The sequence below is a fragment of the Hipposideros armiger genome, unplaced genomic scaffold (genome assembly GCF_001890085.2).
Source record: "Hipposideros armiger isolate ML-2016 unplaced genomic scaffold, ASM189008v1 scaffold_164, whole genome shotgun sequence".
Taxonomy (NCBI): domain Eukaryota; kingdom Metazoa; phylum Chordata; class Mammalia; order Chiroptera; family Hipposideridae; genus Hipposideros; species Hipposideros armiger.
In genome coordinates this window covers 1,536,218-1,546,076 of record NW_017731514.1, presented here as the reverse complement: position 1 = coordinate 1,546,076, position 9,859 = coordinate 1,536,218, and the positions used below count along the sequence as shown (strand labels likewise).

Below are 9,859 nucleotides of genomic sequence, written 5' to 3'. Positions count from 1 at the left end.
TCAGATCCCACATGAGGGCCAGTGATGCTGTGCCCTCTACAGCTAAGATGGTGAACAACAGCTCAACCTGGAGCTGGGCTGCCGTGAGTCGCTGGCCACGGCGTAGGCTGCAGTGGGGCTGGCCTGCAGTGGTCTGCCATGAGCTACCGTGAATGGCTGGCAGCTGGCATGGGCTTTCGTGAGCTGCCGTGAGTGGCCGTCCAATGGCCGGTGAGCAACTGCCTCACCTGGGAAGAGCGCAATGATAACACCAACATGGGCCAGTGAAGCAACGTCCTCCACAACTAGATTGAAGAACAAAACAAAAGGACAGCAACTTGTCTGTTTCCCCTCCCCCAATTCCCCAATAAAAACTTTAAAAAAAAAAAAAAGGGATGAATTTTACTGTATGTAAATTATCCTCAATAAACTTGACTTAAATAACAACTCAAACCCATCCCGCTGCCTGCTTTTTAGGGAGCCTCACGGAAGGCCGCTCAGCACATCATCGTGCCCTGGGAGGAGGGCCGCAGGGGACTGGCTCATGAGGCCCCCACAGGATACAGCTGCCTCCCTCCCACACCCCACCACAAGGCAAGCCTGCCCTCGAGGGCCCTGACACCACTCGGTGTCTGTTATTCTAGGAAAGGGGCTTACCTTTGGCCAGGTCAGAATTTACCTTTCACTTGTATCAAAGCCAACAGTGTCAAGCCAGGGGCACACACAGCAAGCAGCTCCTGTCCCTTCCAGCTGGCCTTTCCGGGAGCAGTGATCATGCTTATGGGACCAGGAGAGACTCACTGCTTGGAGCGCCTACCTGCTCTTAATGCTGGAACTGCCGGGACAGAGACAAGGCAGCTGCTCCACTCGTAGGTGGACCCTACTTCCTGAATGCAGGTCACTGGACATGTGGTCACAGCTAATATTCACCTAAGACTCAATTCTGCTGACCCTAGTGCGTCAAAAGGATTTCACTTGCACACTTAATGCCCTTAAGATAATTATCAGAAGAACTAAACTGGGTTCTGAAATTTCCTGAATAATTTGTATTCATTCTTTTCTCTCTCCCAACTTAGCTCTTTTAGTGAAGGGAAAGTATGAATTTAAAGATAAATATGAATTGAGCCACACGCTGGCTCGGATCATTGTTAAAATGCTGCTGGGTTCCCACCCCGCCCCCTATGGTGCGGCAGGGAGAACAGCCACACCCACCCCACCCTCTGTCCCCTGCCCCTCACCCACCTGCTCTCTAAGTTGGCTCCTGCCCCATCTAGCGACCCTGCCGGCTACCCTCAGCCTGGGAGCCACATGTCTCATGTAATACAGAGCTTTCTATAGGCAGGTGATTGCACCTGCTGCTTTCCCCGGCACCCAGAACACTGCCTGGCACATAGTAGGTGCTCAGGAAAGACCTGCTGACTAAATGAGTGAGCTCAGGAAGAAATGACTGAAGTATTCAATGGACAACTGCCACAGTAAAGGCAGAATACGTCTAATCAGAGACTGAAACTGCCAGAGGGTTACCTGAAGGACAAAATTCCTGCATCTAGTTTGGGGAGGATCAAAGAAGGCTTCACGAGGGAGGTGGCATTTGATTAAGCCTAGAAGGAATCTCAGGGGGGACCAGTGGGAGCCACAGGCTCACCAAGTGCTCCTGTAGCATCTGCTGGCGGTGTGCTCAGCGACAATGGTGAATGAGGCAGCTATGGCTTCTGACCTCTGGGGGTCTGCAACTCATGGGCAGAGGGACCTTCATCCAGCTGCCATGCAAATGCACACATCATACATGCGTGTTTTGGAGGAAAGCACTGAGGGTTCTAAGTAAGTGTTCGCATCAGAGGTCGGCCTGGGCAGGCAGGTCAGGGAGGCTGCCCTAAGAAAATTTTAGGCCGAGGTCTCAAGGGTGGATATCTCATGGGATGGGGTGGTGGCTGAGGATCAAGTCAGGGAGTGTCCTAGGTGAGTGACAGAAACTGGCAATGGCTAGTGTGGAAAGAATGGCGGCCCCCGGGAGTCAGGGCCACACCTCTCCACGCACCACAGAACCCAGCAAGTAAGGGTGGGTGAGTCAATGTTACAGCTGAGAATGAGCAATGAGCAAAGAAACATCTACAGAGTTCGCACTGTGTGCCAGGTACAACCACCCACCCATGGAAAGCACTAGCATTCACCCCACTTGCAGATGAGGAAACTGAGGCACAGGCCAGATAAGCCGTCCATCCGAGGTCGAGCTGCTAAGCGGCGGGCAGGACCCTGCACTTGTCCTGCTTCTACGGCCCCAGCAGAGGCCACTTCCTGGACAGGGAGGAAGACAGGGCGACTCAAAACCAAACCTTCTGAGTCTGAGTCTCCAAGAGGGTTGAGGTGACAGGAAGGCTGGTGGATACAGGGCCTGAGGTCATGACAACGGTGCCCAAGGGCAGGGGCCTCTAGGGAGGTGGCCAGGCTGTCCGGATCCAGGCTGGCTGGAACCACAGAGACTGAAGGGAGGCACAGGGGAGCGAAAGGCAGCCGGGCCCTGGGGAAGGGGCACACACCGTCAGGAAGGGGTCCCTTGACAATTTCACTTCACGTGTGTGGACATGACGGCGGCCGCTGACAGAACACGAGGTGGATGGATGTGTTCATGTCTTAGGCTGGAATTTCATCCTTTGGTCTCATAAAACGAATTCCTTTTCTGAGTTCTGCATTTAATTGCTTGCTCTTCTCTTTCAGAAGTTTCATTCTCAGAGATTTCGCCAGTTGTAACTGGGAACGTATCTTTCTGCAACGCCTTCCAGAAAACGGTTTATGCTACTCTGAAAGCCCACATTTAAATCCATTCATTCCATAACAGAGTAACCGCACGCTTCCTGGGTATTCTATGCCTTTGTCAGTCCTTGGATACAGCTGCCTTTTTCTCCCTTCTAGATTCTTCTTTCTCTTAAGTCTTGTGCCTCTATTCATATTAAAGATTATCGGCTGTCCTTGAATGTGGTTAAATATTCACCTTCACTTAGACTTCTGACCTACACACTAAAAGCTAACTTTGGTAGATTCATCTAAGTAAAGAGAATAGAGCAGGGGAAAAGTCAATAGTTTTCAGTTTCCAGAGTAAAAGAAAAATACCATGTGTTTCTCATCTTATATTGATATCCTGCACTCTAAATTCACACAAAAAGCCCAGGAGTTTGAAAGAATGACTACCGCTTTCCACTTACTTACCCCTTGGGTCACCATCCCTTGTCACCCTCAGTCAGGAATGCTCACCTTCCTCTTTTGGTTCAGCACGCCAGCCCTGGATGTACTTCCTGTCTCGGCTGGCAGTGACAATCTCTGGTGTTCAGGCTGCTCCAGCAGTGGGTGGGCAGCCCTTGACCCGCCACCAATGGACTCTCTGTCTCTTTCAAAACTCCTGCCTCCCCCCCCCCAGTGAGTGCACGCACCTTTGCCCTACCTTCTTCCCAGTTCTAGAACTTTCTTTCTCCATTCCAGACACCAGCACCCCCCCCCACGTTCACTTGTTATCACTTGTCACACAAGTTCTTTTAACCTGTTTGTGCTGGCCTTTCCTCTCAAGGAAAGCCAGCTTTGAATGCTTTTAAAGCCTCGGAGAGCTCTCTCTTCTTCACGCCTGTTACTCGTCACAGCCTCCCACTAAGCTCTCACTGTCAACGTCGTGGTACAACTGAACTTTAAAAAAAAACAAAAACCTGCTGTCTCTTCCAGGACGCCTCACTGAATATAATGGACTAGGTTTATTTTTATGATTTGAGAACTACAGCAACAAAATGTCTTCCTTCCTGGAAAATGCTCTCCACAAGTGAGTTTTTCCATGGAACCAAGCAAACACAGGTCGCTTTCTGCACTCCTGTGCACCCTGGTCCGCCTGCTGTGGCCCAACTTCTCTGCAGGGACGGGGTGGAGACCGAAGCTCCCCTGTCTAGATCTGCTGACAGATCTGTCATGTTTCTCAAAGTGGACAGAAAGGTGATTGTAATACTCAAGCAAAACCCTCACTTCATAATCCTAAAATCCCAGGGTGTAAACTCATCAAATACTGCCCTTTGTTTCTACTGTAAATAACTTCCACACACCATGCGATGATTCGATTTAAAACAGATTTCAAATTTCTAGGAACAATTTCCCCTTTGAACATCATTCACATGAATCCCATGCCCAAAAAACAGACAGAAAAACAGAAATAGAAAGTGAGTGGACAGTTAATCAGACAACTAACCCAGTTATCAAGCTGTCCCATAAAATGAGCTTGAATGAGGTGGCAGTCTCGAACTGATCAAATGTACTCATAAACTTAGACAGAGGGAAGTATGCATCTCGTGTTGGCAGCCTACTAAACGTCAACTGGTCCAAAAAGAAAGCTGCCTGAAAACGCTTCTAAAAATTCTGATTAAAAAACAACACCACCACCCCATTTAACGTACAGGTAATAGAAAAAAACTTGCTTTCAGATAATCAAGATTTGACTGTCACTTGATTCTGCAACCCTGTTTTTTTTATTAGCATATTGCTTAACTGCAAATATGCATTTCAATACTCATGTAAGGCTGACACCTACTTAAGGTATTTCAGAGCGGGACATATCCACATGTCAACCTCTAAATAACCTAGTCTCTTTCACTAGAGCTTGGCAATTTGTCACCTCGGTGTGGTTATCACATAACCACAGACTTATTCAGTTACAAATGGCTGCAAAAAAACTTGGGGCCACACTCACTCTTAAAAATGGAAAGAAAAGGGGAACTACGAGATACCATTTACTTAACTACAATTTCAAATCATTCATAGGAAGCTTCATAACCTTTGAGACAAGTAGTCATTCTAAATATATCATCCTAACTTTTTCAAAGTGATGCTTTTTCAAAGGTTTACTTGTGGTCTCCTTGAAAAGTGTAAAGCAATCAGAATAGAAACCACCATTTCTCTTTATTTGCAAATCTCGTAAAATAGAGCAAAATAAAAGCAGTCAGATGAGTGACTGGAACACAACGCTATTTATCAAGGCGTTTTAATTTCTCTGTGTAAATCTTATCTCCACAGCTGGAATGTCTGCAGGACCCTTGCTCTGTTAAACATAAGCACTTCCCAACTCACAAAGACTTAAACATACCCCTTTCCGACTGAGTCTGTCGTTTGCAATTTGAATCCATGATTTTGCACAAAGAAAGAGCATTTTATTTCATTAGATTCTCAAGCCATCTCATCAAACGTCTATTTAATGCACATTATACCCCAGACCTAGTGATAATTATGAACAGAACAGTGTCAACTGCAACCACCACCTGTATAACACATTCACATTGGGGACTGCACGGGGACGTCCGGCGTGGCGCCCCCCGATGGAGGAATGTGCTCTTGCTATCTGAGAGATGACAGAAGCTACAAAATGCCAAGGGGGCATCCTATTACAGTGGGCAGGCCTCTGTCTGAACTTCTAGGTACCCACCCCCAACCAGCTGCCACCCCCATTTTGAGAACTGTAGAAAACGGAGGCCCAGCAACAAATACTGGTTGAATTGAGTTCTGTTCCTCGCATATTCGTTCACTGAACATTTTAAGTACCTACTCAGCCTGTAGGGCCAGCGGGACAGAAAGGAGTACGATGGGTTCTACTCTCAGCAAGTTTGACTCGGTGGGGAAAGTTAGACAAACAAGGGACGGTGATGCAGGTGGCGCCTGGGACACCGTGCCCAAGTCCAGACGACCTGACAGCGTCTGTGACTGCAGACCCTCCAAAGATGAGGAATGATCCTCTGCGTGGCCTAGCAATACCAGAGACACCGGAAGGACTCAAGCAAAATGTACCACCACCAAAGCCTGAGGGCCTATCCACGGTCAGGGAACACACACACCATTCGTGGCCGTTTTGTTCTTACTGTTGTAGCACTCTTATTTACCTAGTCAAAAACGAAAAAAAACCAAAATTGTGTGTCTGGGGGAAGGTGTGTTGCTTTCTGAAAGCCTCTGAGAAGTCATAAAGTGGTCAAAGCAAAAGTGACGCAGGTGTCTGATGTGGCTGACAGGGGCAGGCACTTAGGGCGTGGCGTTTGCATCTTTAAGACACCTCCTGGGCTGCCCACAGTTCTGCACATTATACAAAGAGTCATCATGTAAAACATGACTTTTGAGCCTCCCAACCCATCAGAGAGGGTTTTCTGATGAGAACAGCAGCTAAGGATAGGAATCCCAGTCTCATGGTGAATGGCCTAACCCCTTTCTACCATATCAAGCTACCCCTCTGATACAACCCAGAATTTCCAAACATTTTTTCTTGTAGTATATGCTGACATCAAACCAGAGGCGGCACAACCACAAAAATAACTATACTAGGTCTGACCGAGTAAGGCATAAATTCTTCACTTTTTGAAGTGTAGAAACTTCCAGACACCACAAAATCGCTCCTACACAATGCTAAGTAATTAAATATACTAGAAGCAAAGAACGCACACACCTCCGGAGCAAATCGGACTAGTTATGTCTGTTACCCACAGAACAGGCCAGAAAATTCACATGTACGTGTTCCTTTCCGTAAGAATCTCAGTGCCTGCAAGCGAAAGAAATACTTGGAAGAAGATACAAGTTCTTTAAAATACAGTCCACTGGGCACCTAGGGCTTTTCCTGTTAGGTTCGTACCTTAAAACTATCTTAACACCAAGTTGGAAATGAAAATTCTTTGCCTAATTTGCCTTGACCACACGGCCTTAGAGGCAAGCTAGCTTGTTCTGTGTAATTATTAAGGCAGGAATAGCAAAAACAGCACATGTCTCGCCTACAGACAGAAACGGCCTTTATTTGAAATGTCTATGAAGCACTGAAAAGCCTGACTCTATACCAAGCCGCCAAAAACAAAAATATAAACAGAGGCCCTCAAATTCCAAGAAAGCAGGAATTATCCAGGCCACATCCTCAAACTGTAAGACAATAAATCAGTGTGAACGCCAAACACAAAGACGACGGCCACGCAAGTTAAGGCCCCAGCTCCATTTGCCACTAAGACTACATCCTCACATGCAGAGGCTGTGAGAGAGGAAAAAAGAGAGAAAAGGATTTGGCATGTTTAAACTCTGTGTACACAAGCAAAGAAACATTTTCCTTAAAAATCTTTTTAAAAATTGAAGAATATTTATTCTTCCAGAAAAAGAGCACTTAAACAGTAAGATGTTATGGCAAAAACAATTTCCCCCTCCGCACTCCAGTTTCATCTTTTAAGACGATGAGGACAATCTTTTAAGTTTCTTTTTTATATTCTGGTATAAAAATCAGTTTCATGAGCAGATCCATGGTTGTCGTATTCAATCAATACTGAGTACAACAGCCCAAAGCAGCTACTCCATAAATATTTACAGAATGAATGAATTAAATATATACCGTTATTTTGCCATGTAGAATGCACACTTTTTTGCCCAAATTTGTGAGGGGAAAAATAAGGATGTGCATTATACATGGGTAATACAAATTCCGTATCTGTGTGTTTTTAATTTTTATTTATGCTTATGAGTTAAAAGTATAACTCTAGAAATCAATAATGATATCCATATGCAAAAAAAAAATACCCTGGAATACAATAATCGGCTTTGTAGAACTTATGACGAATTTGCAACAACGAAGAGTTCTTAGCCTTCTATGATGCGTAGACATCAGAAATTTGTTACCAGCACATAAAATTTCTTGTACCTTGTACCTGTTCTTGTGTTTTGTAATTATTTGTTACATAAAATTTATTGTACCATAGTATGTTAAAAAATAAATGCTAAAATTCCTTTATAATACCAAAAATAAGTACCTAAATGTAAACATAAAATTTTGCATTAAAAAATTAAAATTAAAGATTTTTTTCCCCTGAAAGTTTGGGCCAAAAATGTGGGTGTGCATTATACACAGCAAAATATGGTATGTACTTATATATCCATATATATATGGATTGGCTAAATACTTACTGTATCTACACACAGTGGAATATTATATAGATATTGAAAATGATCCAACACAAATTTACACACAGGAAAATATTTTTCATAACCTAATAATTTATAAAGCAGATTACAAAAGTTTATATAGAAAAAAATACGTTATTTTCTCTCCTCTGTCATTCTCTCACACACATACAATGTTTAAAAAGCAGTTTACAAGCTTGACAAACATGAGCTAGTAAAAAGAACTATTTTATGATTATGGAATGGTTCTTATATGCCTAAGAGATTAAAAAAAGAGAGAAAGGCATTTTTCCTACCATCAATGAATTTGCTTTTGCTTCAAAGTTGCATAGAGTTTTTGTCAGGCTCACTGGCCCCTCTGGGGAGTGACCAAGAAATCTGTACCATCCGGCCACTTTTCCAGGCATCCCTGTCCAGGCTGATGGCAGGTCTAGACCTGACCTCCTGCTACTATCTCAGCAAGCCATCGGCGTGATATTCAAATTCGAATAAAAGCAGCTAAAGCTGGCATGCTGCTCGCGTCAAGGTCTGTGACTTCAGTTAGGTAGTATCATTTCTCACAGTTACATTATCTAATTTTAAATTACATGGAGCCAGCCTGCCATACAGAAAGGAAGTTCCTAGAGAAACTGACACGAGCAAGTTTTCAGAACTTAAAAGGGACTCTACCCACATTTATCTTACTTTCAAAGCACCAAAAATATATCCCACGTTGCATCACAAAGTAATGATTAACCCTCAAATGGCTAGTCTGCAGGGCAATGGACGTAAACGCTTGAGCATTTCGGTTTGGAAACGCGAGTAAATCAAACCTTCTCTTTATTTACCTGTAAGGACAGCGTGTTGGTTCCGCGCGCGTCTCGCCGCAAACTGTTACTTCGCAGAGGAGGCAGGGCCTTTAACTGTGGCCTTGGCAGTGAGAAGGTAAAGGAGGAAATGATTACGATGTCTCTGTCCTCTGGATTCTCCCCAGCTCTCTCCACCACCTTGGGAGAGGAAAGTCACCGTGACCCCACTTCTTCAAAGGCAATGGTGTGGCAGGGTCGCTACTAGGAAAACCCTGCGTCCCTCCCCGTACTCTCTGGTTTGGGGAGGGGTGGCTGGGGTTGGGGTGGGCGCGCAGCCCCGAAGGTGCCAGAGCGCCCCGCGAAACCCAAGCCATTCTACAACAATGGGCTTTTCTTAGAAAGAACCTTGACATTTGGGGCACGCCGTCACTCCTTTAAACTCAAAAAGGCGAGGAAAACACGGGCGTGCAGGTGTCCCCTGTTAGTCTGGGGTGGGCGTGGGGCGGAACCGACCCTCCGGACTCTCCGCCAGCACCACCTTGCACCCCTGGGGCCGCGCGGCCAGGGCCCCGGGGAGACGTGGGCGCGGACACCCCGCACCGGACCCGCGGGGCCCCGGACTCGGGTGGGCGTCGCGCGGCGGAATCTGCCCTGGGCTCGCCGGTCCCGGCCCGTTCGGGTCGCCCGCCTGCGCTCGGGCGCAAAGTGAGGCAGTTGCTCAAAGGTGTCCCATGGCTGTGAACTAACCCGCCAGTGAGCTTCTCCCGTCGGACCGTAGCCGCCGGGCGCGCGGCCCTGAGGGTCGGTCTGTCAGTCTGTTGGGGCCTCGGGCTACCTAGCTTCGGGGAACCCCGGGAATCTCGAGAAACGCTCCCCCGCCGGTGACGCCCAAACTCGACCGCGCTGAGGGGAGGGCGCGCCCCACGTCCCGCCTGGTGGGCCTTCCCTCCCGGGAAACCACCGGAGGACCCGTGTCGCTGAGGTCCCGGCCTCGACCTCGGCGCAGCCCCCAGCTACCGCCGCGGACGCCGGGGCTCGGGGCAGGCCCCCGTGCTGGGAGGGAGGCGGAGCAGGGGGCGGCCCCTGGGCCCGACGTCCCTCCGCTCCAGCCAGCTGCGAGCGCCCTCGGCCCGCGCCCCGGCCCCGCGCATGCGCCG

At 47.3% G+C, this 9,859-nt stretch overlaps 1 protein-coding gene across 1 annotated transcript in view; it reads right to left on the bottom strand.

The window, feature by feature from the left end:
* Positions 1–9,814, bottom strand: part of PPARA (peroxisome proliferator activated receptor alpha) — a gene marked incomplete in the record, with an annotated part of 80,527 nt that extends 70,713 nt beyond the window's left edge. The window contains 2 exon segments of the mRNA XM_019651695.1: positions 8,742–8,900; positions 9,450–9,814.
* Positions 9,815–9,859: the final 45 nt, after the last annotated feature.